The 27,106-nt window shown below is 40.9% G+C and overlaps 2 long non-coding RNA genes across 5 annotated transcripts in view; one reads left to right on the plus strand and one right to left on the minus strand.

Annotated features, from left to right (window-relative positions):
- LOC147366961 (uncharacterized) overlaps window positions 1–12,936 on the minus strand; it is a 161,687-nt gene extending 148,751 nt beyond the window's left edge. For all 3 annotated transcript variants that reach the window (XR_015169642.1, XR_015169640.1, XR_015169641.1), the window contains exons 1-2: window positions 12,837–12,936; window positions 12,171–12,295 (exon numbers count right to left, since the gene is read on the minus strand). This is a non-coding gene — a long non-coding RNA (uncharacterized LOC147366961). The remainder of the gene's footprint in view (window positions 1–12,170; window positions 12,296–12,836) is intronic.
- LOC147366962 (uncharacterized) lies at window positions 11,948–20,610 on the plus strand. Of its 2 annotated transcripts, XR_015169643.1 has the most exons (4): window positions 11,948–13,011; window positions 17,918–17,967; window positions 18,860–19,055; window positions 20,326–20,610. It is a non-coding gene; the product is annotated as an uncharacterized LOC147366962 (long non-coding RNA). The 2 variants fall into 2 exon arrangements; XR_015169644.1 differs by lacking the exon at window positions 17,918–17,967 and having other exon boundaries at window positions 12,454–13,011.
- Window positions 20,611–27,106: the final 6,496 nt, after the last annotated feature.

Raw genomic sequence — 27,106 nt, forward strand, 5'->3', positions numbered from 1 at the left:
ACCTATGGTTATTTTATTGCATTACAGAAAATACCTGAGAATCAATGAATTTATGCCTTGTTTATGTTTTCCTAGAAACCCTCTGGAAACCCAAGTTCTTTTTAATTTATGATTTTAAAAGCTTTATTTTTTTTCTCCCTTTCCCCTTTCTCCTTAATCTTTCTATTTTAGGGAGTTGAAAATATTTCTGCTACTCAAGACTTAAATGCAGCCCTTCTGGCATTAGGGGCTAAGGATAATGACCGTGTTCTCCCCAGACTCTTTCTCTTACGGTAAGTTAAAGTCACCCTGTCGTGTCTAACTCTTTGTGAACCCATGGACTATAGCCCGCCAGGCTCCTCTGTCCATGGGGATTCTCCAGGCAAGAATACTGGAGTGAGTTGCCACGCCCTCCTCCGGGGAATCTTCCCAACCCAGGGATTGAACCTGGGTCTCCTGCATTGCAGGCAGATTCTTTGCCATCTGAGCCGCCAGTGAAGCCCCTCTTATAGAAGAAGGCAACAAAAGGGATCGTATCTTTTCTCTTTGGGCAAGAGAGAAGGAGTTAGCCAAGAAAACATGAATTTCTTTAGGGACAAAGAGAGAAGGCAAATGAAAAACCTGGTGTTTAGTGTTAGGACAAGCCTCCAAAGAGCAGATGGCAGGTGTTGTTGCCACGGGTTACGTATATGTCTGTGGCAGGTAGAGCAACACATCCCTCCAAAGATGCCCACATCACAACCCCAGAACCTGTGACCCAAGTCACCTTCCCCGGAGAAGCGGACTCTACAGATGGGATTAAGAGGATGAGCCTTGAGAGGGGGAGGTTGTCCTGGGTTATCCAGGTAGACCGAACGGAATAAGGGTCCTTAGAAGAGGGAGGAGGTGGGATCAAGGAAAGGAAAGCTGAGGTGACAATGGAACCAAAGACTGCAGAGATGCACTGTGGAGGCAGGGTTGTGAGCCAAGGAAGGCAGGCAGCTTCTAGAAGGTGGAACAAACCAGGAAACCCTCTCCGTTAGAGCCTCCACAAACAACGAGCTCTGCTACCCCACTTTCCCCCAGTGAGACTGATCTTGGACTTCTGACCTCTAAAACTGTACAAGAGTACATTTGTGTTGCTTTTAGTCACTCAGTTTATGGCAATCTGTTGTAACCAGGAAATCAATACAATGTCTTTTTCAATTTTTAATTGGGGTAAAAGTCACATAATATAAAACATGCTATGTTAACCATGTTTAACTGTACAGTGCAGTGGCACTAAGTACATTCACATTGTTATGCAACTTTCACCATCATCCATCTCCGGAGTTTTTCACTTTCCTAAACTGAACCTCTGTCCCCATTAAACACTAACTTCCCATTTCCTCCCTGCCCCCACCCCTCCGTGGGCCCGGCATCACCCAATGTGTAAGGTAGGTACTATTACTCCCATATACCTGAAGAGAAAAAAGAGACAAAACTACTCATCCAAGTTCACAGAAACCAAAGCCGGCCTAATTACAAAGCTCACGCTTGCAGGATAAAGATTCCCTTGAGTGACTATCCTGATGTTTACATTCTGTCCACTAGATGAAGCACAGCATTCACTAGTGACTATGAGCACGGTCAATTCTTATGACTTGCTTTTTTTTTTATGGCTCTCATCTGGGCAGTAGTTTGGTTTAGTGAGCTTTGGAGTCAGAGCTCTCACTGAATCCCAGCTCTGGCTGTAAGATCTTGAATAGTATAGCAAAGTGGCTATTGAAATTATATACAACCTTTGACTCCGCACTATCAACCCTGAGGATATTGTCCTTAGACATAAAAGAACCAATCACTTAAGACTATACATATAAGGATGATTTGCTTATAGTAGGGGGACAAAAGGAAAGATGAAAGCCTACTGTACAGAAATGGCTGAATTAATGGGCTAAATCCAAACAATGGATTATGCAGCCATTGGAACCCTGAGCTGGATCTCTGTGAGGTAACTGGTGAATTCTACAAAATGCTATACACTGAAAATACAAGATACAGGTAAGTGTGTACATATAATATATATACAGATATACAACAATCCCAGTTTTATAAGTCAATGACAAAACTCCTTGAGATTATATAAGCAAGGGAAAAAGGTATATAATATATTACAAACAAAATTAAATATCCATTCTTAATTTTTAGAAATGGCAAGGAAATAGTGTTAGATAAATTAGACTGTTACAAGATAAAATAGCTCTGTTGTAACCCCAAAGGAAGTGTTATGCCTAATGGGAAGCACTAGAAATATTCCCATTAAAGTCAAAAATAGAACTTGATGTTGTGCTACAAGTATAAGAAATACAACTGGGTAAGAAAAAGAAATAATTCTAAAAGTTGAAAAGGAACATGAAAAATTATTTGCAGGTGCTACGACCATATGAAACCAACTGAAAAGTTACCATAACCAATAAGAGAATTCAAAAAGATATTAGGGATATAAAAATAGAAATGTCAGCTTTCACATACACAACCACATGGATAATATAATCTAAGAGAAGACTACATGAATATGGCAACCAAAATAGGAATTAATGAGAATATGTAACATTTACATATAACATTACAGATAACATTTACAATACTCCTGAAGAACTAAGATTTTTTTTTAATGGAAACACACACCATGACACAGGTGTGAAATTTCTATAACCTAATTTATAAGTTTAATACATCCCAATTAAAACACCCCAAATGGGTAGGGGAGAAGATTCTAAAGCTCACATGAAAACATAAATTGCAATAACCAGGAAAACTCTGAAAAAGAACAATGGGGTAGAGCAAGGGAGGTTGAAATAGTCATGAGATATTAAAACATGTTTTAAAACCTTCTCTTTAAAAAAAAAAAACCTTCTCTTATTAGAACAGTGTGGTAATATGTTAATAGATTGATGGAAGAAAATAGGAAGTTCAAAGTATACACACATACACACACCCCTATCTATAGAGAGACTTGAAATCATATGATAAAGACATCTCAAATCAGTCACAAACTGGTTCAATAAATGATATTGGGATAATTGGAAAACTACCTAGAAATATATAAAGTTGGATGCAGGTTTCAACAGACACAGTGGGATTGCTGCCAAATGGAGTAAAGACTTAAATGCATTGAAACCATCAAAGTTCTAAACAAAAACATGGGGGAGTTATAACCTTGGAGTGATGATGCTCTAATTAAGATTCAAATTTAGAAGTGATAAAAGAAAAGACTGATAAACTTGACCTAAAATAGAAAGTTTTCTATGGGGAGAAACACTATAAAAGACCAAAACAAGAGAGAAACTAAGAAAAGCTATTTGCAGTTCATATCAGAGAGTGCTAACTCCCTAACATATAAAAAATGCCCAATAGAAAAATGGATAGAGAATATGAAAAAGTAATACATGGAAAAGGAAATACACGTCTCTCATCTCAAACATGAAGAGACGGTCAACTTTATTTATACAAACAAGAAATAATTCAAACTACCCTGACTTAGTTTCCACCTATGAGACTGACAGAATCCCAAGAGTCTGATGAAAACTATTACCAAAGCAATGGGGAAAGAGGCATGTTAAACTCTACGGGTGAGAGGACCTCTGAGAGGTCAGTACCTATCAGAATTACAAATGCTCCCCTTTACCTCTGATGCAGTAATACATCCTACAGACACACTAGCACTCACTGGGAAAAACACGTGGCTCAGGAGAGGGTAGTTGATTTCACCATTGTCTGCACACAAAATTGAAAATCATCTCAGAACTTTAATCGAGTTATGGAGTGAAGTAATTCAGACAGAGAAGGAAAGAGATCATTTGATATCCCTTGTATGTAGAATCTAAGAAGAAATGATACAAATGAACTCATTTACAGAAAGAGACTTACAGACTTAGAGATCAAATTTATAGTAGCCAGGGGGTAAGGATGGGGGATGGGGAAGGGATAGTTGGGGAATTTGGGATGGACATGTACACATGTATCCATATTTAAAATGGATATCACCAAAGACCTATTGTCTAGCACAGGGAACTCTGTTCACTGTTATGTGGCAGCCTGGATGGGAGGGGAGTTTGGGGGAGAACGGATACATGTGTATGCATGGCTGAGACCCTTTACTGTTAACCTGAAACTATCACAGCACTGTTAATTAGCTACACCTCAATACAAAATAAAAATTCTTTAAAAGTTAAAATTCTGAAATTAGCTTTTATAAATTAATGAAGTAGGACATAATGCAACTATTTAAAAAGAAAACTCTTCATGCTCAGATTTGTAAAGAACTCTATGACATTGTTAAGTTAAAAAAATAAAAGCAACTTATGGTGTAGTATGTCCAGTATCATGACTGTACAAAGGCAGAAAGCCATCCATATATGCATGAAAAGCCTCCAGAAAGAATCGACAGATCAACAACAGCGCTTCTCTTTTGAAAGAGTTTTTGTTTTCTAAGTATGTAAAGGCATTGCATATTCAAAAATTAAATATTTGAGAGTATTTCTGCATTGATTTTTTTTGCCATAGGCATACATTATTTAAAGACGAAAAGGGTAATTTTATTTTGAGAAGAAGGGAACTTCAAAGTTCAAATTTTTAAGTTAGATTAAGTGCCTCTAAATTCTGGTTCCACTTCTGAGCAGCTGTGTGATATTCAACCCTCGAAGCTTTACTTCCGACACGCATCTTACAGCTCAGCATGGGCTGTTCTGAGGTTTCACTGCGGTAATGACTGTAGAAGTCTAGGCCCAGAGTAAGCCCTTGAGAAAGACCGCTTATTATTCCCTCACAGGTTGTTGGAGAGAAGGCCATGAGATAAATTACCTAAAGCTGCTGGTGCAGGCACTCAGGAAATATTCATATCCTCCTTCCCTTTCTCCTCCAATCCCCCTGCAGCCCACATCATGACAGGCCTCATTGCCGACCAATGTTCCTTGTCTACTCAAACGTCCCAAGTCATCTTTCTTGACAGAATGTCGCCATGAAGGAAAAAAAGCTAAAGACTGGAAATAGTGATAAATTACTTGTTGTTTTGGAGGTTTTCTACCCTTCAGACCAACTTATTGACCAGAGACATATTAATACATCTTTTGTTACCTGAACATCACTGACCAGAGATGTTTCAATATTCACTTACGTAACAAATTGCCAGCCACAGGCAGTTTCTGCAAAAATCTCCTGGTCAATAATGTGTTACACTGAACTTCCATAATAATTGCAAACTGCAGACCTGGTGAAACTGCTTGGCTGGAAGTGGGACAACACACACAGTTGAAGAAGCTCAGGGATTCAATCTGAATGCAAATAAGTAATTATGCTGAGAATTTTTGATTTCCAAGTGACCGAAATTTAGAATGTACAGAGAATTAATAAACCCGTGCTTTTCAGCCTCTTCTGTTTTCTTCTTGATGTTACTATTTGAGTTGAATGAATCCTCTCAATTTGATATAGGAAGCAGTCAAAAACTCAAGAGATACTGGTCATTAATTACTTTAACCAATATTTATTAAGTACCTGCTAAGTGCAAAGCATAATGCTGGTCTCTGTGTGTGGTCTGAAGAAAATGATTAAAAGTTACGATTTTGCTCTAAAAGTTGAACAACAAAGTAACCTGGTCCTTTAAGAGTAGGAAAATAAAATATCAGTAATTCTGGCCCTATTAATGTCAAGTTTTTCCAAGAAGAGATTATTATGCTCTAAAAGTTGAACAAAGTAACCCAGTCCTTTAGAGCAGGGAAATAAAATATTAGTAATTCCAGTCCTATTAATTTCGAGTTTTTCTAAGAAGAGAGATTATTATACCAACAATTTATATAATAGAGAGACAGGAAATGCCTTAGATTCTTCTACTGTAGTAAGCGTCAACATTTTTCAAACAGCAGTTATATGTAAATGATACATGTGGATTTTGAATCATTTTTAACTGCTCCATTAGGGAGCTCTTGTAGGTGTTTTCTATGCAGGGCTTTATAGGCAAAGTTTACCATCTGAAGATAAAAATCTCTACAGATGACGATAGACAGATGTAATACTGCAGATAATGTGATCTATAATGCAAATCTCATCTGGAGCCTGGAAGGGGAGAGGAGTTAGGCGTGAGGAACAGTTTTGCACAACCTCATTTACTCCCACAGCCCTTTAACAGGGGCATTATCATTCCCGTTTTACAGACAGTGCTGTAGAGCTTTAGGAAGCGAGTGGCTGAGCCAAGTCTCCCCAAACGATAAACAGCCACATCCCAGATCTACTGACTACATGGCATTCTCTTTGTCTTTTTCACCACAATGCTTAATTCCCCTTGCACAGAAGCCATTAGTGAAACAGAAGGCTGAGGCTAGGAGTGTCCAAGACCATGACACAAACAGAGCATTGGCAACTGGCCTCAGAAGAACCCAACTCTTTGCCGGCCTTGATTTTCTATAATAAGCCCTTAGAGATGCTGGTGATTGAGAGGAGGGACTCTACTGTTCAGGCTTTTAAAAATGATCACTCAGTGATGGGGTGTTTTCAAGGTTCAGAACTGCCCATGCCACAGGTTCAGGATACTGCAATCTCCACATCCACCAAGCCCTATCCATGGCCTGTACTTCCCAAGCTCCCTTTCCCAAACCTCCCCTCCCCCACAGCAGTGTGTTAGTTCTTCAACAGGTTGTGTAACATTTTCATTGCAGACTTCTGTTTTATATCCTAACTAATTTTTCATTTAAACACCCATTATTTTAGAAAGCTCAGGGCAACTTCAAGTTTCCAGGTTGGTCAAAATAAGACTGTTTTACTATTCTAGTGCTTGCTCCATTTTGCAAACTTCCTATACATTCTTCCTTAAACTGTGTGATCTCTCTACCAAAAAATAAAGGAGCCTCAAGTTGCTCTGGCATGAAAAATAGAAGAAAAGCTGCTGGTGGAGGGGTACAGATATAATCTGATCTTTTCAATAAATCCTTCTGGACTTGGCCAAGATAAAAAAACAGATCTTGCTGTGACTTATTAGAGGTAAAATTTCAGACAAAATAAAAATAGTAACTTCTTAAGGACTCTGAATAGTCAACAGAAGCAGGTGAGCGATTTGCAGAACAAGTGAAAACTTGAACAACTGATGTGGCAACAGTGAATTTCCTGGTTTTATGTTTTTGTTTTTTCTCCCTGTATCTTCTAGCTTTGACCCAAAGGCAAGCCAAATAGGGAAACTGAACAACAAAACTCACAAAATCTATCTTTGTGGCCAAAGAATTGACAATAGGGACTCATTAAAAGCTGTCGAGTGTGGCAAAAATCCTTACTGTTTTCCCCTCTTCCTTCTCTACCAGCCTGTCCCAATGCCAGTCACACAGTTGCCACAGTAGCATGAACATCTGAAGATCCTGAGATTAAACCGCTCTCACTTAAAAGAGGGATTGGGAAAAAAAAGTCCCACATAAACAGATGGAGAGCTATATCATGTTCTTGATTAGATTGGAAGAATCAAAATTGTGAAAATGACTATCCTACCCAAAGCAATCTACAGATTCACTGCAATCCCTAACGAATTACCAATGGCATTTTTCACAGAACTGGAACAAAAAAATTTCACAATTTGTATGGAAACACAAAAAACCCTGAATAGGCAAAGTAATCTTGAGCAAGAAGAACGGAGCTGAAGGAATCAGCCTTCCTGACTTCAAACTATATTGCAAAACTACGGCCATCAAAACAGTACAGTACTGGCACAAAAACAGAAATACAGATCAATGCAACAAGATAGAAAGGCCATGGATAAACCCACCCACCTATGGGCACCTTATCTTTGGTAAAGGAGGCAAGAATATACAATGGAGAAAAGACAGCCTCTGCAATAAGTGATGCTGGGAAAACCGGATAGCTATATATAAAAGAATGAAATTAGAACACTTCCTAACACTAGACACAAAAATAAACTCAGAATAGGTTAAAGACCTAAATGTAAGGACAGAAACTATACAACTCTTAGAGGAAAACATAGGCAGAACACTCTTTGACATAAATCACAGCAATATCCTCTTTGACCCACTTCCTAGAGTAATGGAAATAAAAACAAAAAATAAACAAATGCAAGTAATTGAACTTAAAAGCTTCTGCACAGCAAAGGAATCTATAAATGATGAAAAGACAACCCTCAGAATGGGAGACAATAATTGCAAATGGAACAATTGACAGAAGATTAATCTCCAAAATATACAAGCAGCCCTTGAAGCTCAATCCCAGGAAAACAAACAACCCAATCAAAAAGTGGGTGGATGGCATAAGCAGACATTTCTCCAAAAAAGACATACAGATGGCCAACAAACACACAAAAAGATGCTCAACATCAATCATTATTAGAGAAATGCAAATCCGAACCACAACCAGGTATCACCTCACACTGGTCAGAATGGCCATCACCAAAAAGTCTACAAACAACAAATGCTGGAGAGGGGTTGGAAAAAAGGGAACCAACCCTCTTGCACTGTTGGTGGGAATGTAAATTGATACAGCCACTATATATATATACACACACACACACACACACACACACACATATACACACACACACACAATGGAATAAGAGCCATGAAAAAGGAACGCATCTGAGTCAGTTCTAGTGAAGTAGATGAACTTAGAGCCTTTATACAGAGTGAAGTCAGCCAGAAAGAGAAATACAAATATCATGTATTAATCCATATTTTTGGAATCTAGAAAAAAATGTTACTCATGAACCTATTTGCAGGGCAGGAATAGAAATGCAGACATAGAGAACAAACTTGTGGACACAGCAGAGGAAGGAGAGAGGAGGAGGAATTGAGAGGGTAATTTTGCCATATGTAAAACAGATAGCTAATGGACAGTTGCTGTATACCAAAGGGAGCTCAATCCAGTGCTCTGTGACAACCTAGAAGGGTGGCATGGAGGGAGGCTCAAGAGGGAGGGGGCATATGTATACTTAACGGCTGATTCATGTTGCTATATGGCAGAAACCAACACAGCACTGCAAAGCAATTATCCTCTGATTGAAAATAAAGTTAAAAATAAAAAATAAATGTAAAGTTCTTGTTGTAAAAACAGTATGAAGGTGATTCTTGCAATTTTTTTTTCTTTTCCTCTTCATTTCTCCCCAGGTGAAATAGTGATTATGGCTGCAACTCTAAGAGTAACCCTGTATTTCCAGCTGGATGAGTAAGGAAAGAGGGCTGATCTGCAATAAACCATGTATAGTCTGAGGCAGTGATGCACAGGATATAATGCACACATCCACATCTGCAGCAGATGTCAGTTCCGTTAAGTCAGTCATGGTCTTTTTCTGAGAGGAAGGAACCCAAAATAAGTCTGCCTGCCACCCGGCATCTGGGTGATCTCCCTAAGGATGGTGCCAGCTAAGTTGGTAGCTTTACCTGCGGCTAATGTTTTTTTGCAAGGTGATCCAACCAGTCCATTCTGAAGGAGATCAGCCCTGGGATTTCTTTGGAAGGAATGATGCTAAAGCTGAAACTCCAGTACTTTGGCCACCTCATGTGAAGAGTTGACTCATTGGAAAAGACCCTGATGCTGGGAGGGATTGGGGGCAGGAGGAGAAGGGAACGACAGAGGATGAGATGGCTGGATGGCATCACTGACTCGATGGACATGGGTCTGAGTGAACTCCGGGAGTTGGTGATGGACAGGGAGGCCTGGCGTGCTGTGATTCATGGGGTCGCAAAGAGTCGGACACGATTGAGCGACTGAACTGATGTTTTTTTGATTCACGCTAATATGAACCTTAAAGATCCCCACAATGTGTGCTCCTTCTCCTGGATCCATCCCACAGTTCTCAGATCCCACAGTCACCAATTTCAACCTATGCCAAAGATGATGTGCTAATATGTTTTCTGAGCCCAGGACAGTGAGAATGAGAAAAAACAGAGTTAGGCACAGAGGACAGAAAGCAGTGAAAGGTACAATGTGCTACCACCTGGACACTGGTTCACAATGGTGTCAGCCAGTGGTTTTACGTGCTCAGCCGTGTGCTCACACCTCCATTCGGGCTATTCTTTGCTACAGCCTGTGGTAGGGAGGGAAAGAATTGATCTGCTGGCTCCCTCCCATCTACCACTGGTAAACATTTGCCCAAAGATTTATTAGGGTTGGCTTTGCCTTTTCAGCAGCTGCTTGGGAAACTACAGCATGTACTTGTGCCTCTGGAAGTGGCAGGAAGAGCAAAAGGCTCTGTGGTTGCTTGTCTGCAGGGAGCAGAGCCAAATGGTCTCACGGGGAGTCAACTGGCCATAGCAATGGCTTAGGTGGAGCTATGTAGCCTATGGACTGGAGACAGGCGAGACCAAACAGTCTCAAGAGGTGCCCAATATACACCCACAAAGAAGCTTTGCATTTTCATTTATTCAACACTTATTACACTCCTATGCACTGATACAGGATCATGGGAAAACAGAAATGTTTTCTGCCATCAAGGAACTTTGTCTAGTGAAGATAATACAATCTCTGCACAATTTTTAGTACTATGAGTTTTTTTAAAATGCCAAAGCTTTCCAGAAGAGGTTATTCAACCATGCCTAAGAATTTGGAGAAAGTGGTTCCTGGAGAAAACCATGAACTGCATTCAACTGTGTAAAATCAAAGTCTTCAGTTAGAAAAGAAACTCATAGCTCATCTGGCCAACAGTTTACTTCAATCACATGAGTATTATTCCGAGACCCAAGACAAGTTAAACACCACTGCAATCCCCACTTACCTTGGGCTGTATTACATATTTGGGTATTATTAAGCACGTGCACTTTTCCTACCAAAGACACTGCATGTCTCTGAGCCTTTGCAAGTAAAATTCCCTTTCCAGGGTGCCCTTTTGCATTACTCAGGACAGACCAACCTTTTTTTCTTTTTTCAGATCTTTGTTTATGTTGACCATTTTTGAAGTCTTCATTGAATTTGTTACAATACTGCTTCTGTTTTATGTTTTGGGCTTTTGGTCGTGAGGCATGTGGGATCTTAGCCCACCCACCAGGGATCAAACCCACAGCCCATGAACTGGACAGCAAAGTCTTAACCACTGGACCACCAGGGAAGTTCCAGAACAGACGAATCTTTTGCTGCCATATCATCCACTCTGAAATTTCATGGCTTTAAACAACATGTTTCTGCTCGTTGTCATCACTCAAGAGTCTAGACTGATGACAGGTTTATCTTAACATCGTTTCCACAGTTTCTGCAGTGGGGAGATGGGAAAATGGTCAATCACTACTGGCAGCTGAAGCTTCTACCGAGCAGAGACAGGCATCACTTTCCCTCACATCTCATTGGCTCAAGCACAACTGTCCGTCAGCCACACTTAAATTCAAGAGGATAAGGACATGCTACTGTTGTGTGCCCAAAAGATAAGAACCAGAAATAGTCAAGGAAATAGTATTTAACAACTCAGAATTCTAAAACTTCATCTGTTGAATTCCTACTCAAGCCTCTAGATTCAGGCCAGGTGTCCTCTATTCAAAGCAGCCTCCCTGCTCCATCCCTTCCACCTCCAGGCTGGTTAAAGAGATCTCACCTGTGCTCCACACACCGTTCCCTTACCTCCTTGCACGACAATGCCGCAGAGATCTCCTGTCTCTGCTTTTGTCCCCCAGAGTACTGAGAGCCCCCCAAGGTCAGCAGCTCCTCCTCACTCACCTCAGTGTGCTCAGCACCCAGCACAGTGTCTGCTCTCATCAACACTCAATGCATGTTTGTTGAACTGAACAAAATCAACACCAACAGAACTGAAAATAAAACTTCCTTAAGAATCCACTGTAACAGAACTAAGTGAAGCAACACACAGTGTTTTAAGCTTTCTCAATGCCAGTCTCTCCACCCTCGCTGTTTATCAAATTAAAGTGACACATTCGGGTGACAAAAAGAACTTCCCTTGTGCAGAATCTAAATATAAACATTCTAGAAAGCCTTTGCCATAATCTCTCTTGCTAGTCAAGTGTACCTTGCCCAAATCCTCAAGTTTTTTTTTTTTTTTCCTAAACCAAGTTCAGCAAGGGCCTAGATGGGGAAAGCAACTCATTTCCTGAGCTCTTTGCAAAGATGAAAATCAGGTCATAAGCAAACGTCATTTGGAAATCTGATTTCTCTGTGGGCTCGTCTATTCTATTCTGCTAAGTGGGTGAATCCCACGAGCACCAGTCCTGTCTTTTCTGGGCTGTTAAGAAAGAAGGAGAAATTGTACTCACAAATTTCTTCAAGCCCAGGCCTCTTCATTGGTGGTCACAAAAATGTAGGCTGGGCCCACCATGGCACCAAACAGAGTCAAGGACACCTCTGCAGAGACCTCCTTGGATGAAAAGCTATGACCAACCTAGACAGCATATTAAAAAGCAGAGACATTACTTTGCCAACAAAGGTCCATCTAGTCAAAGCTATGGCTTTTCCAGTAGTCATGTATGGATGTGAGAGTTGGACTATAAAGAAAGCTGAACACTGAAGAATTGATGCTTTAGAACTGCGGTGTTGGAGAAGACTCTTGGGAGTCCCTTGGACTGCAAGGAGATCCAAACAGTCCATCCTAAAGAAAATCAGTCCTGAATATTCATTGGAAGGGCTGAAGCTGAAACTCCAATACTTTGGCCACCTTTGTGAATAACTGACTCATTGGAAAAGACCCTGATGCTGGGAAAGAATGAGGGCAGGAGGAGAAGGGGACGACAGAGGTTGAGATGGTTGGATGGTATCACCAACTCAATGGACATGAGTTTGAGTAAACTCTGGGAGTTGGTGATGGACTGAAAAGCCTGGCATGCTGCAGCTCATGGGGTCACAAAGAGTTGGACAAAACTGAGCAACTGAACTGACTGACTACGGAGACACCGGGCTGGTAGTGAGGCAGAGACGATACTTACCACATCTCCAAGCAGGCACCCTGCGAGCAGCCCGAGGAGCCTGAGGAACTGTGCCTAGGCCACTATGTAAAGTGTGGTTCATGGGCCACACCTGGGGCCTCATTAGCAATCTGAATCTCGGCTCCTCACTGCACACCTGCTGAATCAGAACCTGCCTTTGCAACAAGACTCCTAGGTGAGTCTTAGGTACCTTAGAACTGGAGACGCACTGAGCCAGGCTCCGAGTACACTTTATGGAAGAGTCCGATAGGTATAAGGACAGCTGGACCATCACAGCCTCATCTGTCACTTGGGAGAGGTGAACACTCCTTGACCCACGCAGCATAGCACTGTGTTGAGCCACTGTGTAGGAGGCAGGAGGGATGGAGAGAAAGGAGGCATGATGGATCTGAGGACCTCAGGGTCAGGTGATCTGTGTACAGCACTCTTTATTACCTTGTGAGGCTCAGCTGGGGTAAAAAGGTGGACAGCCAGTTTACCAAGGGGTGACCTGAGAGACCCAGAAATGCTGCAAAACCATTTCTAAAGGCTCCAGACGCTTCTGGCCTCTTGCTCTGAGAGCTGCGCTGGTGTATCTGTCACAGTGTTCACCTTAGGTGAAGGGGATGGGGAGACAGGGTAGAAGCAGGATTTGTGCGTTGGTTAAGACCCCCCAAGTCATTGCTCTCCCTTTGGCAATAACCGGCATCTCCTGTGCATGTTGATCTCTTCCTCTGACTGTCGTTGATTTCTGAGTGCCATCTGTCTGATGTTCATGGTCTCTCCTTTCTCCACTGCAGTCCCTCTCACGTCACTGCCCTTCACATCACTTAATTGACTGGTAACTTGACTATCCTTTGATATGATCTTGTTTAATTCATCATTTTATATTTTCAGGATAGACTATTTTAGTCCACGTCATTCCATCTACCCTGAGATGAAGACATCTCTCTATTCGGCTCTTCTTTCAACATATTCTTATACTATACACAATGGCATTAAATATTTTGTGTGTTCTTTTTCGAAAGAACTGATATGACACATTGCCTGTAGTTACTTACAAGGAACTCACTTAAGGCAAGGTTGGGTAAAAAGCTTGCTGCATCAATTATCTCTGCTCACTCCTGTCTTGACAATCTCTCCATCTCCAATGGCAACTGACCTGCAACCTACAACACCAAAATTGCCTCCATCTTTAAAAAAAAAAAAAAAACAACAACTTTCTTCAATACTATTCTTCCTGAAGCCTACTACCCCATCTCTTTCTTCCTTCCGGTGCCCTTAACTATCTTCTCTGCCTTCATTCCTCTTTTGCTGCCACCTAAGTGAACTCTCTGAAACATACACTGTGACTGCACTCCCATGCTTGAAGTCTGTGAGATCTTGCTTCCATTAATTTTGATAGAAATTGACACAGATATTGCCCTTTGCAGCTGAGTTTTGGCCTCACTTACCAACTTTAATTTCAAGTCATTCCTTTCATGCTCAAATTGTGCTTCCATCACATGGTGCTTTTGAAACACAGTCATGGTTTTTCTTGCTCCCTACCTGCGTTCATATCAATTCCTCTATCTAGATGACTTTTCCCTATTCATGCCTGATGAAGTCTGCTTGCCTCTCAATACTCAGCTCAGGTCACCTCCCTTGCTGAAGCCTAAAGCCTTGCCTCATCTCCTTTGTGTTTTAAAGTGTCTTAGCCATGCCTGTGTCTTCATTCATTGCTATGTGAATAATTGCATTCTGCAGTATGACCTTGAATGCTTGAATTTTTATTTTGCCTTTATACCCCAGCTTCTAATATAATGTCTGATATATTAAGGCACACAAATGTCCATTAAACTACATTTCAAATGGGTTCCAATTTTTTTTATCAGTTTATTACATACTATGGTTTTAGATTCATAAGATGTTAAGAATTCAATTTAGAGAGTCATGTTACAGTGAGAGTCACAAATGCCACCAAGCCGTACCCTGTGGGGCCTTCCCAGGACAGGATCCCCCTATCCCACCCCTCTTCCAATGTCCTCTGCCTACATCTTGTTTATAGAAAACCCTTAGTCTCCCAGGCCTTCCCTGAGTTCCAAAGAATAATTTAATCAAAGTGAGAAAATGCAAAAACAAAGGAAAACAGTCAGACAAAACAAAATAATAATAGTTTAGCCATTAAACAAAGTCAAGGACTTCTAATTCCTCTTCAAGAGCTGTAGATAATATCCTGCATGCATGTTCAGTCCCTCGGTCATGTCTGACTCTTTGCGACCCCATGGACTGTAGCCCACCAGATTCCTCTGTCCACGGGATTATCCCAGCCAAAATACTGGAGTGGGTTGCCATTTCCTCCTCCAGGAGATCTTCCTGACTCAGGGATCAAATTTGTACCTCCTGCAGCTTCTGCATTGGCAGGCGGATTCTTTACCACTGAGCACCTGGGAAAGCCCAGATAATACCCTGAGACATGAGGAAGAGGGTTGCAGGGTGCAAATTGGCCCATGGACATTTTTCTGATTGGTTGGTGGTGAGGTAACTGGGAGTCAGCATCGTCAGCCTTCTGGTTTCAGACAGCCTGGGGTCTGCAGGCTTGTGAGCAGCGTATTGTTAACTTCTTCCACCTGCTGGGGATTTCAGTATCTGGAAAACAGATCATGTCCAAATCCGATGATGTTGACTCCCTGTTACCCCACCACTAACCAATCAGAGGACTGTCCATGGCCGATTTGCACCCTGCAACCCTCTCCCTCACACTGTCTTTAGAAACCTTTCCCTGAATACTGGGGCCTTTTAAGCATTAGCTGCCTGGACTCCCTGCTTGGCTCCTGCAGTAAATGCTGCACTTTCCTTCACCACAACCTAGAGTCTGTAGATTGGGGTCTTACTGCTCATGGGCAAGCAGACCCAGGTTCAACCTCCAGGAAGCACACGATGGCTCCAGGGGAGTGTACACATCTGGATAGGCTCCATCCTCCCAAGGGAAAAAGGTTATGGAGAATGGCCAGGCCTCTTAGCCCTGACCTTCCTCTCCCTATCTGCTTTTGATTTAATCTGCTGAAAAAGCAGCCTCTCTAGCCTCCCTAACTGCCAGAGATGAACCTGGATGATTTGACTATCTGGAAGGAGGAAATGCTGGACCTGTCCCCCTCTGGCCAGATGGCCACTGAAAATTAGGCTAAGGTAGAGTAGGCAGCCGTGAGGCCTCTGCACTTGGGCAATCTAAATAAATAAAGAGAAGGGAACCTGGAGAACTGCAGATGATTTTCACTTAAAACTTCACATTTGGTTTATGGAGCAGAGCAACAGATTCAGGCTCTATTGGAAGCTCCTTACAAAATCCTGATTCACAATTGCCCACTTGGCTGCCCCCAAACTTACTCTGTATGCTTCGTCAACTGCATTGAGTCTGGCTATTCAGAGCCGTGCTGTGAGAATTACTGAGTATTCTGAAGACTCAAATCTGAATGTAGCTGTGCTGGGGGTGGGCCAGTTTCTCAGCTGGCTCAGGGACCCTGAGGGGGCCAATGTGTTTTACACACAAAACTATACCCCACAGCTGCCCCCAAGACCAGAATGTGCAGCCATGAGTTTCAGCACGTGCCCAAGTCTAAATTTGGGTACTTTGGAGTTTTCAAACTTTCTGATGCTCTGATCAGCTTTCTTGTGGCCAGACATCAGGGGCACTTTTCTGCTCTCAGGAGAAGAAATACCTTCTCTCCACATGTCACACTGGGCTTACATCATCATGAAACGATTGTGAAATGGACAAGAATTTTGCTAAATTCTCAGATGTGTTTGTGTGTGAGCCAGCATCTTGTGATCCTTATGTCCTCTATGTAAACAATTGCAGTGCAAGCTTTTCATTAAGTATTGAAATACTTATGGTTTTACTAGAGCAACACTTTATATATGTATCCATATTTTTAAATTCTGAAATTTGATTTTTTTTCACACCTTAAGATATACCCAGAAATTTACCTGCTGCCCTAAAATTTCAAATCTAACAAAACTGCATTCATTTAGAAACCATTCATCTATGCCTCGGAAATCCTCAAGAGGAGAATGAAAGTGACATCAATGAAGTCAACTTCCTATTGCAATGAATATTTCTTACTCTGTTCAAAGACTTTTTGAAGAAGTGGAACATAAATATGACAATTGAAATTGATGCAGGAAGCTCTGCATCAGATACTCCATCTACACATGAGGAAATTGAAAGAGTTGAATGCAAGCTGGCAATACTCTCTGAAACAAAGCTATACAGCTTGCCATCCATGAAATGATTGTGGTTCCTGAAGAAGAAAAAGCTTTTCAAAAACACTTCCTCAAAGTTGTCAAACAAAAGATGAGATTATTTGAAATTGTTAAGTCGAAGGGAAAATGTTTGGAGTCAGTTTATAAACAATCTCATCATCATCCTTTCCATAAAGAATCAAAGATTTATCAACAGCTGGAAAACTGCACCAAAGTAAACTCTCATCATGACACCGTATTTTTTTTTAATATAAACTTAACTTTTGAGTAATATTTAATTTTCAACTTCCCATGGTTGGTAAACTTTTCCTTTTACACAGTGTTTTTGAGTATAATTTATGCTATTAATTATAAAGTGAATTTAGAATAACCATAGCTTCCCAGGTGGCTTAGTGGTAAAGAATCTGCCTGCCAATGTGGGAGATACAGGTTCAATCCCTGGGTCAGGAAGATCCCCTGGAGAAAGAAATGGCAACCCATTCCAGTATTCTTGCCTGGGAAATCCCAAGGACAGAGGAGCCTGGTGGGAGACAGTCCATGGGGTCGCAAAGAGTCGAACACAACTTAGCAACTGAGCACATAATGACAGTCCTGGCTTGACTATGGAGGGACAAGAAAATTCCTCCATCTGACGTGGAGGAGGGGCTAATGATGGAAGTTTGATGCCTACTGAAGAATAAGGAAGAAAGTAGTCTTTTCCCCCTCCCCACTTTTCCTTTGATTATAAAACTGTAGCACACTAAGTTCTTGGGGCATGGCACCCTCTCGCCCCACCCACCTTTCTGCCCATAAGAAAGGAAGGACTAAAGGTAAAGGAACTATACACTGCCCTGTCTTGCCTTTTTTTTTTTTTTTTTCAGGTCGTCATTTTTTAGTTCAAATGTTTGGCTGATACAAGGAAATAACATGGGTAAGATAGGATTTCTTTGTCGTTCTCATTTCTTAGGACACCTTTGCCTTCTTTCCATGTTGGAAGCAAGTTCTGGTTAGAGCAGCAAGTATGGCTTCTCCAGGCTATCAGCATCCCCACTTAGTTGCAGAGTTAACACTCTTAGCTTGTACTTGCTCATCTGGAACTGTCATGCACAGTGAGCCCCCTGGAGTTCTGTGCTAGAGAACTCCTTGAACACTACAGGTGAATGAGACAACAGAGAACAGAGACACTCACACAGGAAGCATCTCATCTGCTCATGTGTGAATTCCACTATTCCATCAGGCTTTACTTACAAATCCCAAGTTCAAAGGCAGAATTACCAAATATTTTTTGTTGTTGTTCTACAACTCACTTTTTTTTTTAATTGAAGTATAGTTGATTTACAATGTTGTGTTAGTTTCAAGTGTACAGCAAAGTGATTTAGTCATATATTCTTTTTCAGATAGTTTTACCTTACAGGTTATTACAAAATATTGAGTATAGTATCCTATGCTATACAGTAAGTCCTATTTTTTTATATAGTAGTATATATAGATTGGAGAAGGAAATGGCAACCCACTCCAGTATTCTTGCCTGGAAAATCCCATGGATGGAGAAACCTGGTTAGGCTACAGTCCATGGGGTTGCAAAGAGTCAGACACGACTGAGCGACTTCACTCACTAATGTATAGATTAATTCCAAATTCCTAATTTATCCCTCCCTCCTTTTGCCTTTTGATAACCTCATTTGTTTACTATGTCTGCAAGTCCATTTCTGTTTTGTATGTAAGTCCATTTGAACCAGATTTTTTTTAGATTCCACATATAAGTGATATCATACGACATTTGTCTTTCTCTGGTTTACTTCACTTAGTATGATACTCTCTAGGTCCATCCACGTTGCTATAAATGGCAAGATTTCATTCAAGACAGTGACAGCAGAGCATCAAACCATCGTGGGACTCTCCTGAGTGGGAACCTGAGTGACTGCACAAGTTATCACATAGCTGACACTGCCTTAGGTATTTAAACAAAGAGGCGTAAAATGTGAGGTTATGGAGAGAAGTCCCGTCTGAGAGAATCAGGTAGGGTGAACAAATGCAGGGGTGGGGAGGTAGGGGTGGAGGATGGGGGATGGAGGGTGGAGGGGGAGGCACACATTCAGTACCATATAAATGTAAGGGGAACTCATTGTCCTTCTCAAGAGAGAATGATTTTGGACCCATGTCACTGTCAACGGTCCAGGGATCTAGCTGACTGGGAACAGATTATTCTCTTGAGAAAGTTGGCCTCAACATCTAAACATCGAGGCAAGGCAGTTGTTTGTTTTTTCATTATTCTATTAAAAATAAGCTTAAAGTCATACATAAGAATATAAATAAATGTGAGATTATTTTATTTTTATATGCTACATTTTCTCTCTAAAAAAAAAACCTTCTCATGAAAGCTATATATGTTATTGATCAGTGCAATAAAAGTATCAGAAGATAATTTTCAGTTTTTGATTATCTAAAAGACATTTTAGTTTCTTTAATAAAATTGTAAAGAAATATTTCTATTTGTTGGTTAGTTTTTTTAAATGAAACTATGTTTCTTAAATCATATTGTTATTACTCTCTCTCTCCCCTTGGTTATTACTGTGAAATATTGAGGCACAATGCCCAGCCTGTTGTGGATGGTTTTGTAAATAGCTAATATTTTGTGAAAGAGTAATCTATCTTTGCTTTTCAAATTAGTAACATGTGGGCCTCATTTCCACTTGTGCTATCCAAACTAGAAGAAAATTCTTATGCAGCTCCATTATCAAATATAAAATACATTCCCTGTTTGTCCAGAGATTAGACATTGTATTTATACTTTAAAATAATATAAGAATTCAGTATTTAATTTTTTGATATAAATTTAAAATATTATGTCAATTACTTTGTAATGTGTCTTTTAATATACCAAGTTGATGTGTCAAAGTTCAAAACTAAATTCTAATATTTGACATGAAAGTGCAATTTGTAAATTTTTACCTTTTAATATTGAATTGAAATTATGCAAGTAATCTATGAGTCCTTACTCACTGTAAAAGATGCAAACGATACAGATAAATAGTGGTCCTCCCTAACAATACCCCTCCAGAGGTGATAATTCTTGTATGTTACACAAATTATTTAAATTATTTTCTTTGCATTTATATCATAATATACATATGGAAATTTGGACTTTAAAAAAATGTAAGTGATGTTATTTCATGCTAACTTCTGAAATTTGTTTTCATTTTAAATTATCAATGTCAGAAGATTGTAAGCAGGTGGCATGTATATACATAGATTTAACATATTCTTCTGGGCTTCCCTGGTGGTCTAGAGGTTGGGAGTCTGCCTGCCAAAGCCCGGGACACACATTGGTTAAATTCCTGGTCGGGGAAGATTCCACATACTGCAGAGTGACTGAGCCCATGCACCACAATTACTGAAGCCTGCATGCCCTACAGCCCCATGCTCTGCAACAAGAGAAGCCACCTCAACGAGAAGCCCACACACTGCAAGTAAAGAGTAACCCCCACTCGCCAAAATTAGAGAAAGCCCGCCTGTACCAATGAAGACCCAACGCAGCCAAAAATAAATAAATAAATCTTTTTTAAAAAACGTATTCTTTTGACTCTGCCAGTCCTCAGATATTTCATTATTCATTTATCCCCTTCCTAATAATATTTTGATTGTTTCCAATTTGTCACTCCACATACAACACAATAATAAACAACCTTGCCCATCATGCAAAGGTATTTTCAAGGATACAAGGTCAACAAATTAGAACTCATAGGTCATAAGAGATGTACTTAAAATTTTTTATGGATCCTGTCAAATTATTCTTCAAAAAGACTTAACCACTTTATAGTCATGTTCCAATATCCATGCCAAAACTTGTTATTTTGAATCTTTTAAAGTATTGGAAATAAAGTGGGTGAAAACTGGTGTGAGTTCTCTTAGGAATTCAAGGAAAGTCTAATATTAAAAGAACCTATTGAAAAAATTACCTGTAGTAGCAGAGGAGAAGAATCATACAATACATGGCAAAACGCACTTGATAAAACACGGTTCCTTCTCTATGATGCTTAAGTGCATGTGTCATCCTAACTAGGCCATAAATTCTGGATATTTCTGTGAAGGTACTTTCTTGGATGAGATGATTTAAATCAGTAGACACTGAGTGAAGCAGAGGACTCTTCTTACTGTGAGTGGGCATCATCCAATCAGTCCTTTAGAGGAAAAAGTCCAGCCTCCCCTGAGGAAGACGGCATTCTGCCAGCAGACCGCCCTTGGACTTGAGCTGCAGCATCAGCTCTTCCCTGGGTCTCCAGACTACCAGCATTCCCTCCAGATTTTAGGCTTGCCAGCTTCCACAATCACAAGAGTCAATTTCTTAATATAAATCTCTCTCTCTCTCTCACCACAAAGACACACACACATGCATATATCTAGACAAACACAGAGATACACAGATACACACACCACATCTAAGATACAGAGACAAAAAAATGCCCCCAGATAGATACCACCACCGCCACTCCCTTGACTCTATATGAACAGCAGTCCAGAATATGCTTGGTGCTATGCTTGGTGTCAGAACACCTGGGTTTCATGGCTGGTTTTGCCACTTACCAGCTAGCTCCTTGACTTTTTACAAAGTTGTCTATTATCGCTGAACTACAGTTTAATGCCTTACAATTTAAGAAATATCAAAAATATCATCCTATTCATAGATTGACAGTTTTTAAACTAGTGTTCATTGATTACAATAGACTACACAGTACATTTTAAGTGCTTGCCTTTTAAAAAAAACAAAAAGATTTTTAAATTTATTTGGCTGAGTCACATCTTTGTTGTGCAGGATCTCCGTTGCATCACGCTGATCTTTTGCTCCAGTATGCAGACTGTCTCTAGCTGTGGCTTAGGGGCTCAGTAGCTCTGCAGCATGTGGAATCTACCCATGTCCCCTGCATCACAAGGCAGATTCTCAACCACTGGACCACCAGGGAAGTCCTAAGTGCTTGCTTTTGAAGAAACAGGTATCTACATAAACACACAGCATACACACTGGCCTTTCACTCTTCTTACAGATTTTATATTTACAGAGAATTCTGTCTGTGTGTATGTATGTGTATTTAATGAAACTGTCTGCTATGAGACTAGAATACTCTGGGGTTTGTCTGGTCTTGTTTTGTTTCTGTTTTTGAACTGACATGAACAAAGATTAGTGCCCCAAGTTTTGGTTGAGTGTGTGTGTAACCTTTTTTTTCCAACCAAAAACACACCACCATTGATGGGAAGAGTCAAAAATAAAACATAGACTCTCAGTTCAAGGAACTATCCAGACTCTGACTTGAGGATAACTTAGTTTTAATATTCCAGCATTCCAGAAGTCAGGCCCAAGAATTCCCCAACTGACAAAAAAGACAGCTGACAGATTTGATCACACAAAAAACCATAACTTCTGAGCAATGGAGGAAACCATCAACTAAGTTAAAAAGACAACTGACAAATAGGGATGTTTGTAACATGTATAACAAACAAAGGATTTGTATCTAGAACATATAAAGAACTTCTACAAATTGCTATGAAACACAAATTTCCCAACAGAGAAATAAGCTCAAGATGTAAACAACCAATTCATAGAAGAAAAGCAAGAAAATCCAATAAACAAATGAAAAGATGTTCAACCTTACTAGTAATTAGAGAAATGCAAATTAAAGCCATATGAGCTATCTTTTTCTATCCTCATCACATTCGCAAAAACTTGAGAGCTTGACAGCATATAGTACTGATTGAGGCGCCTGGCATTTTTGTGCACTGTCAGTGAGCAGGTAAAGATTGGCAAGTCTGATGTGTTTTAAATGCATATGCCCTCCACCTCACATCTCCCTCTTTCTCTCTTTTGTAGATGAGGGTGTTACAGGAAGATGGTTACTGTGCAAGCCTGGAGCAGAGTTCTCACAGAAGCTGAAATCTGCTGGCACACTGATTTGGGACTTAGCCTCTAGCACTCTGAGAAATAAATTTCTGTTGTTTAAGCCACTTGGTCTATGACGTTTTCTTATAGTAGCCTGATCCGACTAAGACACCAAGCAAATGGTGAAAATCAGTCACACGTGGTCCAGGCTATGAGACTAATAAGCAGTGAGGCAGGTAAGCACGCCAGCACTGGACTGTACCACTGCTCTCTCCCTTCGTGGGGGGCATCGTGCGGGTTTGCCCTGTCCTGGAGGCGTACCCCTCAGCCACTGTCACTGTTAGTCCTGGCTTTGTCAATGCCACTGAGCATTTGTGTTTCACAAATCCAGTTGTCAAGACCCCATGAGAGCTGGGAAGAGGGAAGGCTAGGATTCAAACTAATCCTTGCCCGTTTGAATTCTGCTCTTTCCTCTCTCAACCACACCACCTGCTCCTCCTCTGTGCTCAACAAATGTGTGTTTCACTGGATGCAATAAAATAGCAAACACAAGTTCATTCTATTTTTTTCCCCACCCTCTGGCTGAAACAAGCAATTTCATCACAGAAAATTTTATCGCTGTTAGCCACTCTGGTGTGGATATTGGATATCTCAATCACTCAGTAGCGAGTAGGCTTAGATTCAGCTTAGGTTCTGTGCCTTTCTTCTCTTCAAAGGGTTTTTCTACCTTAGAGTTACCTCCATTTCACAAACCTGCCAAATGATAGTGATAACAAAAACAACGACCATTTAGTAAGCAGTCTACGTGCCAAAGACTCTATGTGCTAAGCACTTCACACACATCATCTCATTTAATCGTCACAAAAACATCTTTGTTATCCCCATTTTTATAGCTCAGGATAGAGAATTAGGCCTCTTGCCCAAGATTACACAGCCAGGCAGTTCAGTAGCTGGAATTTGGTCTCTGATTTGAATGATTCTCTATACTCTCTTCCCCAATTTGTGATGTGCTTTTTAAAATATTCTGTAAGCAGGAGATTAAGAATTATGATTGTTGGGGTCACCAGTAAGAAAGACCTCAAACTTCATTTCAGATGATGAGTTGATTTCACACAGTTGAATCTTCTCTTCTAAGTTTATATTGAGATGGTTGTCTTGTTTTTCTGGTTACAGTAGAAGGACACAGATTCAACACAACCTATCTTCTTCCACGGGGCTTCCCTGGTGGTTCAGACAGAAAAGAATCTGCCTGCAATGCAGGAGACCTAGATTCGATCCCTGGGTCAAGAAGATCCCTTGGAGAAGGGAAGGACAACCCACTCCAGTATTCTTGTCTGGAAAACTCCATGGATAGAGGAACCTGGTGGGCTACAGTGCATGGGGTCACAAAGAGTCAAACATAACTAAGCACACACACACAACTTCTCCCATAAAGTCTTTTTCCTCTCCCACCCTTACCTCTAATGGGAAACAGGAATGCAGTTTAAAACAAGTGAAATGCTAATAAAACATGAATACCATTTAATAGGCCTCGATGAAAGTGAAAGGGGAGAGTGAAAAAGTTGGCTTAAAGCTCAACATTCAGAAAATGAAGATCATGGCATCCGGTCCCATCACTTCATGGGAAATAGATGGGGAAACAGTGTCAGACTTTATATTTTTGGACTCCAAAATCACTGCAGATGGTGACTGCAGCCATGAAATTAAAAGACGCTTACTCCTTGGAAGGAAAGTTATGTCCAACCTAGATAGCATATTGAAAAGCAGATACATTACTTTGCCAACAAAGGTCTGTCTAGTCTGTGGTTTTTCCTGTGGTCATGTATGGATGTGAGAGTTGGACTGTGAAGAAGGCTGAGCACAGAAGAATTGATGCTTTTGAACTGTGGTGTTGGAGAAGACTCTTGAGAGTCCCTTGGACTGCAAGGAGACCCAACCAGTCCATTCTGAAGGAGATCAGCCCTGGGATTTCTTTGGAGGGAGTGATGCTGAGGCTGAAACTCCAGTACTTTGGCCACCTCATGCGAAGAGTTGACTCATTGGAAAAGACTCTGATGCTGGGAGGGATTGGAGGCAGGAGGAGAAGGGGACGACAGAGGATGAGATGGCTGGATGGCATCACTGACTCGATGGACGTGAGTCTCAGTGAACTCTAGGAGTTGGTGATGGACAGGGAGGCCTGGCGTGCTACGATTCATGGGGTCACAAAGAGTCGGACATGACTGAGCGACTGAACTGAACTGAACCATTTAAATATTGAAGAGATGTATTCAGACGTAGATAAAAATATGATTATTTGTACCCAGAAGAGAAAGCTTCCTGTTAGCATTAGCATGCTGTTACATGGCCTGGTGATTGCAATGGAGATCAAAATACCTGACCAAAAAAACAATGACATAGCATAATCTCATCAGACTGGAAGGTACACTAATTAACTGAAAATGCTTTCTTTAAGAAATACAATATAATCTGTACTGTACAAGGAGAGACAAGGCTATGCTATGGGGGAGTCAGGTTAAATTATTGTTGTAAAATGACCTCCTGCTTATCCAGAATGTCTGGGTTCTGGAATGTTATGATGATCAAATATTGACTATTGATTAGTGCACCAAATACTTCAGAGAACTAGGCAGATCACTGATATGCTCTCAGCCCGGCATTTCCTCACATTTATTTATTTATTTTTATTTGTCTTTACCTGTGCTAGGTCTTCGTTTCCATGTGAGGGCTTTCTCCAGCTGGGACAAGAGGAGGCTGCTCTTCATTGAGATGCATGGTCTCTCATCGCTCTTCTTGCTGCAGAGCATGGGTTCTAGGTTGCGGGGGCTTCAGACCAGAGATCGAGCCCATGTCCCCTGCATTGACAAGAGGACTCCCAGTGACTGGACCACTAGGGAAGTCCATTTCCTCACTTTTAAAATGAAGCATTGCCTGTTTCAAAATTTAATAGTTGGAGACTGACAGAATGTTGACAATTAAAGCTATGGGATGGGAACATGGAGGCACACCATAGTATTCTCTTATTTAGGGTAGGTTCAAAATTTTATACAAGATTCACAAAACAATCTGTGCTTAAACCAGTTTTCTGGGATGTCAAATATAGCACAGATGACCCTTGACCCATATATATCCCAAGGCTGTTCCAGTTCTTCAGATTCACAAAAATCATGATAGCTTAGAATTTGCTCTGACCACCACCACTCCCTCAAAACCTGAGCAATACAGCAGGTAAATATAAAGTAAATTGATGTGTTTTTCCAGACCCTCAGTTAGAGTGATTTCACATATAGGAGCAATTGAAAAGTGGATGATCCAGTAGCTTCAGATTAAAAACTCATGTCCCTGTATAGAAGATGTAAACTTTTGCCTTATCAAAATGACACCTTGCAGTAAGCCAGGGACACGGGCCACCTGCAAATGCATCACTATTAAAACAGAAATTGTGAAGCACGGTCCCCTAACTCAGACACACCCAGAGTGGGATTTTCTCTATTTTTCTACAACTTAATCTGATTTCTATTTCAAGTTCCCTTTATGCCAGAAGAGCATACACTGAATCACAATCTATTGGGATACTACCCCCTTTTTAAGGGGTGCATGTAAATCTGAGGGGAGGAATCAAACAATCATTGTGAGAAAGGAGATATCATCTCTTCAGGTTGGCAATTGCTGAGACATTTCAGTTCCATCAGGACTTCACTTACCGATCAAAGCTATTCCTGGGTTGTCCCTCATCTCCACAGAAAGTTTGGGTGCAGCTCTCTCAGCTGCAGCCAGGATCCACTGAGAGGCAATTCTAAGGCATCAGCTCCGCAATGCAGGAGATACAGGTTCGATCCCTGAGTGGGGAAGACCCCCTGGAGAAGGGAATGGCAGCCCACTCCAATATTCTTGCCTGGAGAATTTCATGCACAGAAAATCTTGGTGGGCTACAGTCCATGGGGTAGAAAAGAGTGGGACATGACTAAATGACTAACTCTTTAACTTTTCAGCACCACACTGAACCAGATGAGACCAGAAGACTGTATAGGACTCCACATGCCTCAAATTATTACACAGGCAGCCACTTCTCTGGTCCCTCCCACTTCTGTGCTCTAGGATGCCATTTTGGGCAGGAGGCTCAACATGTCTTTCTTCTTGTACTTCCCCAGTTGAATAGGAAGTGCTCTCACCACCAGATGAGTGATGATTGAGAAAA

The sequence above is a fragment of the Bos grunniens genome, chromosome 8 (genome assembly GCF_055505025.1).
Source record: "Bos grunniens cultivar Pamir isolate PY7600 chromosome 8, Bosgru_T2T1.0, whole genome shotgun sequence".
NCBI lineage: Eukaryota > Metazoa > Chordata > Mammalia > Artiodactyla > Bovidae > Bos > Bos grunniens.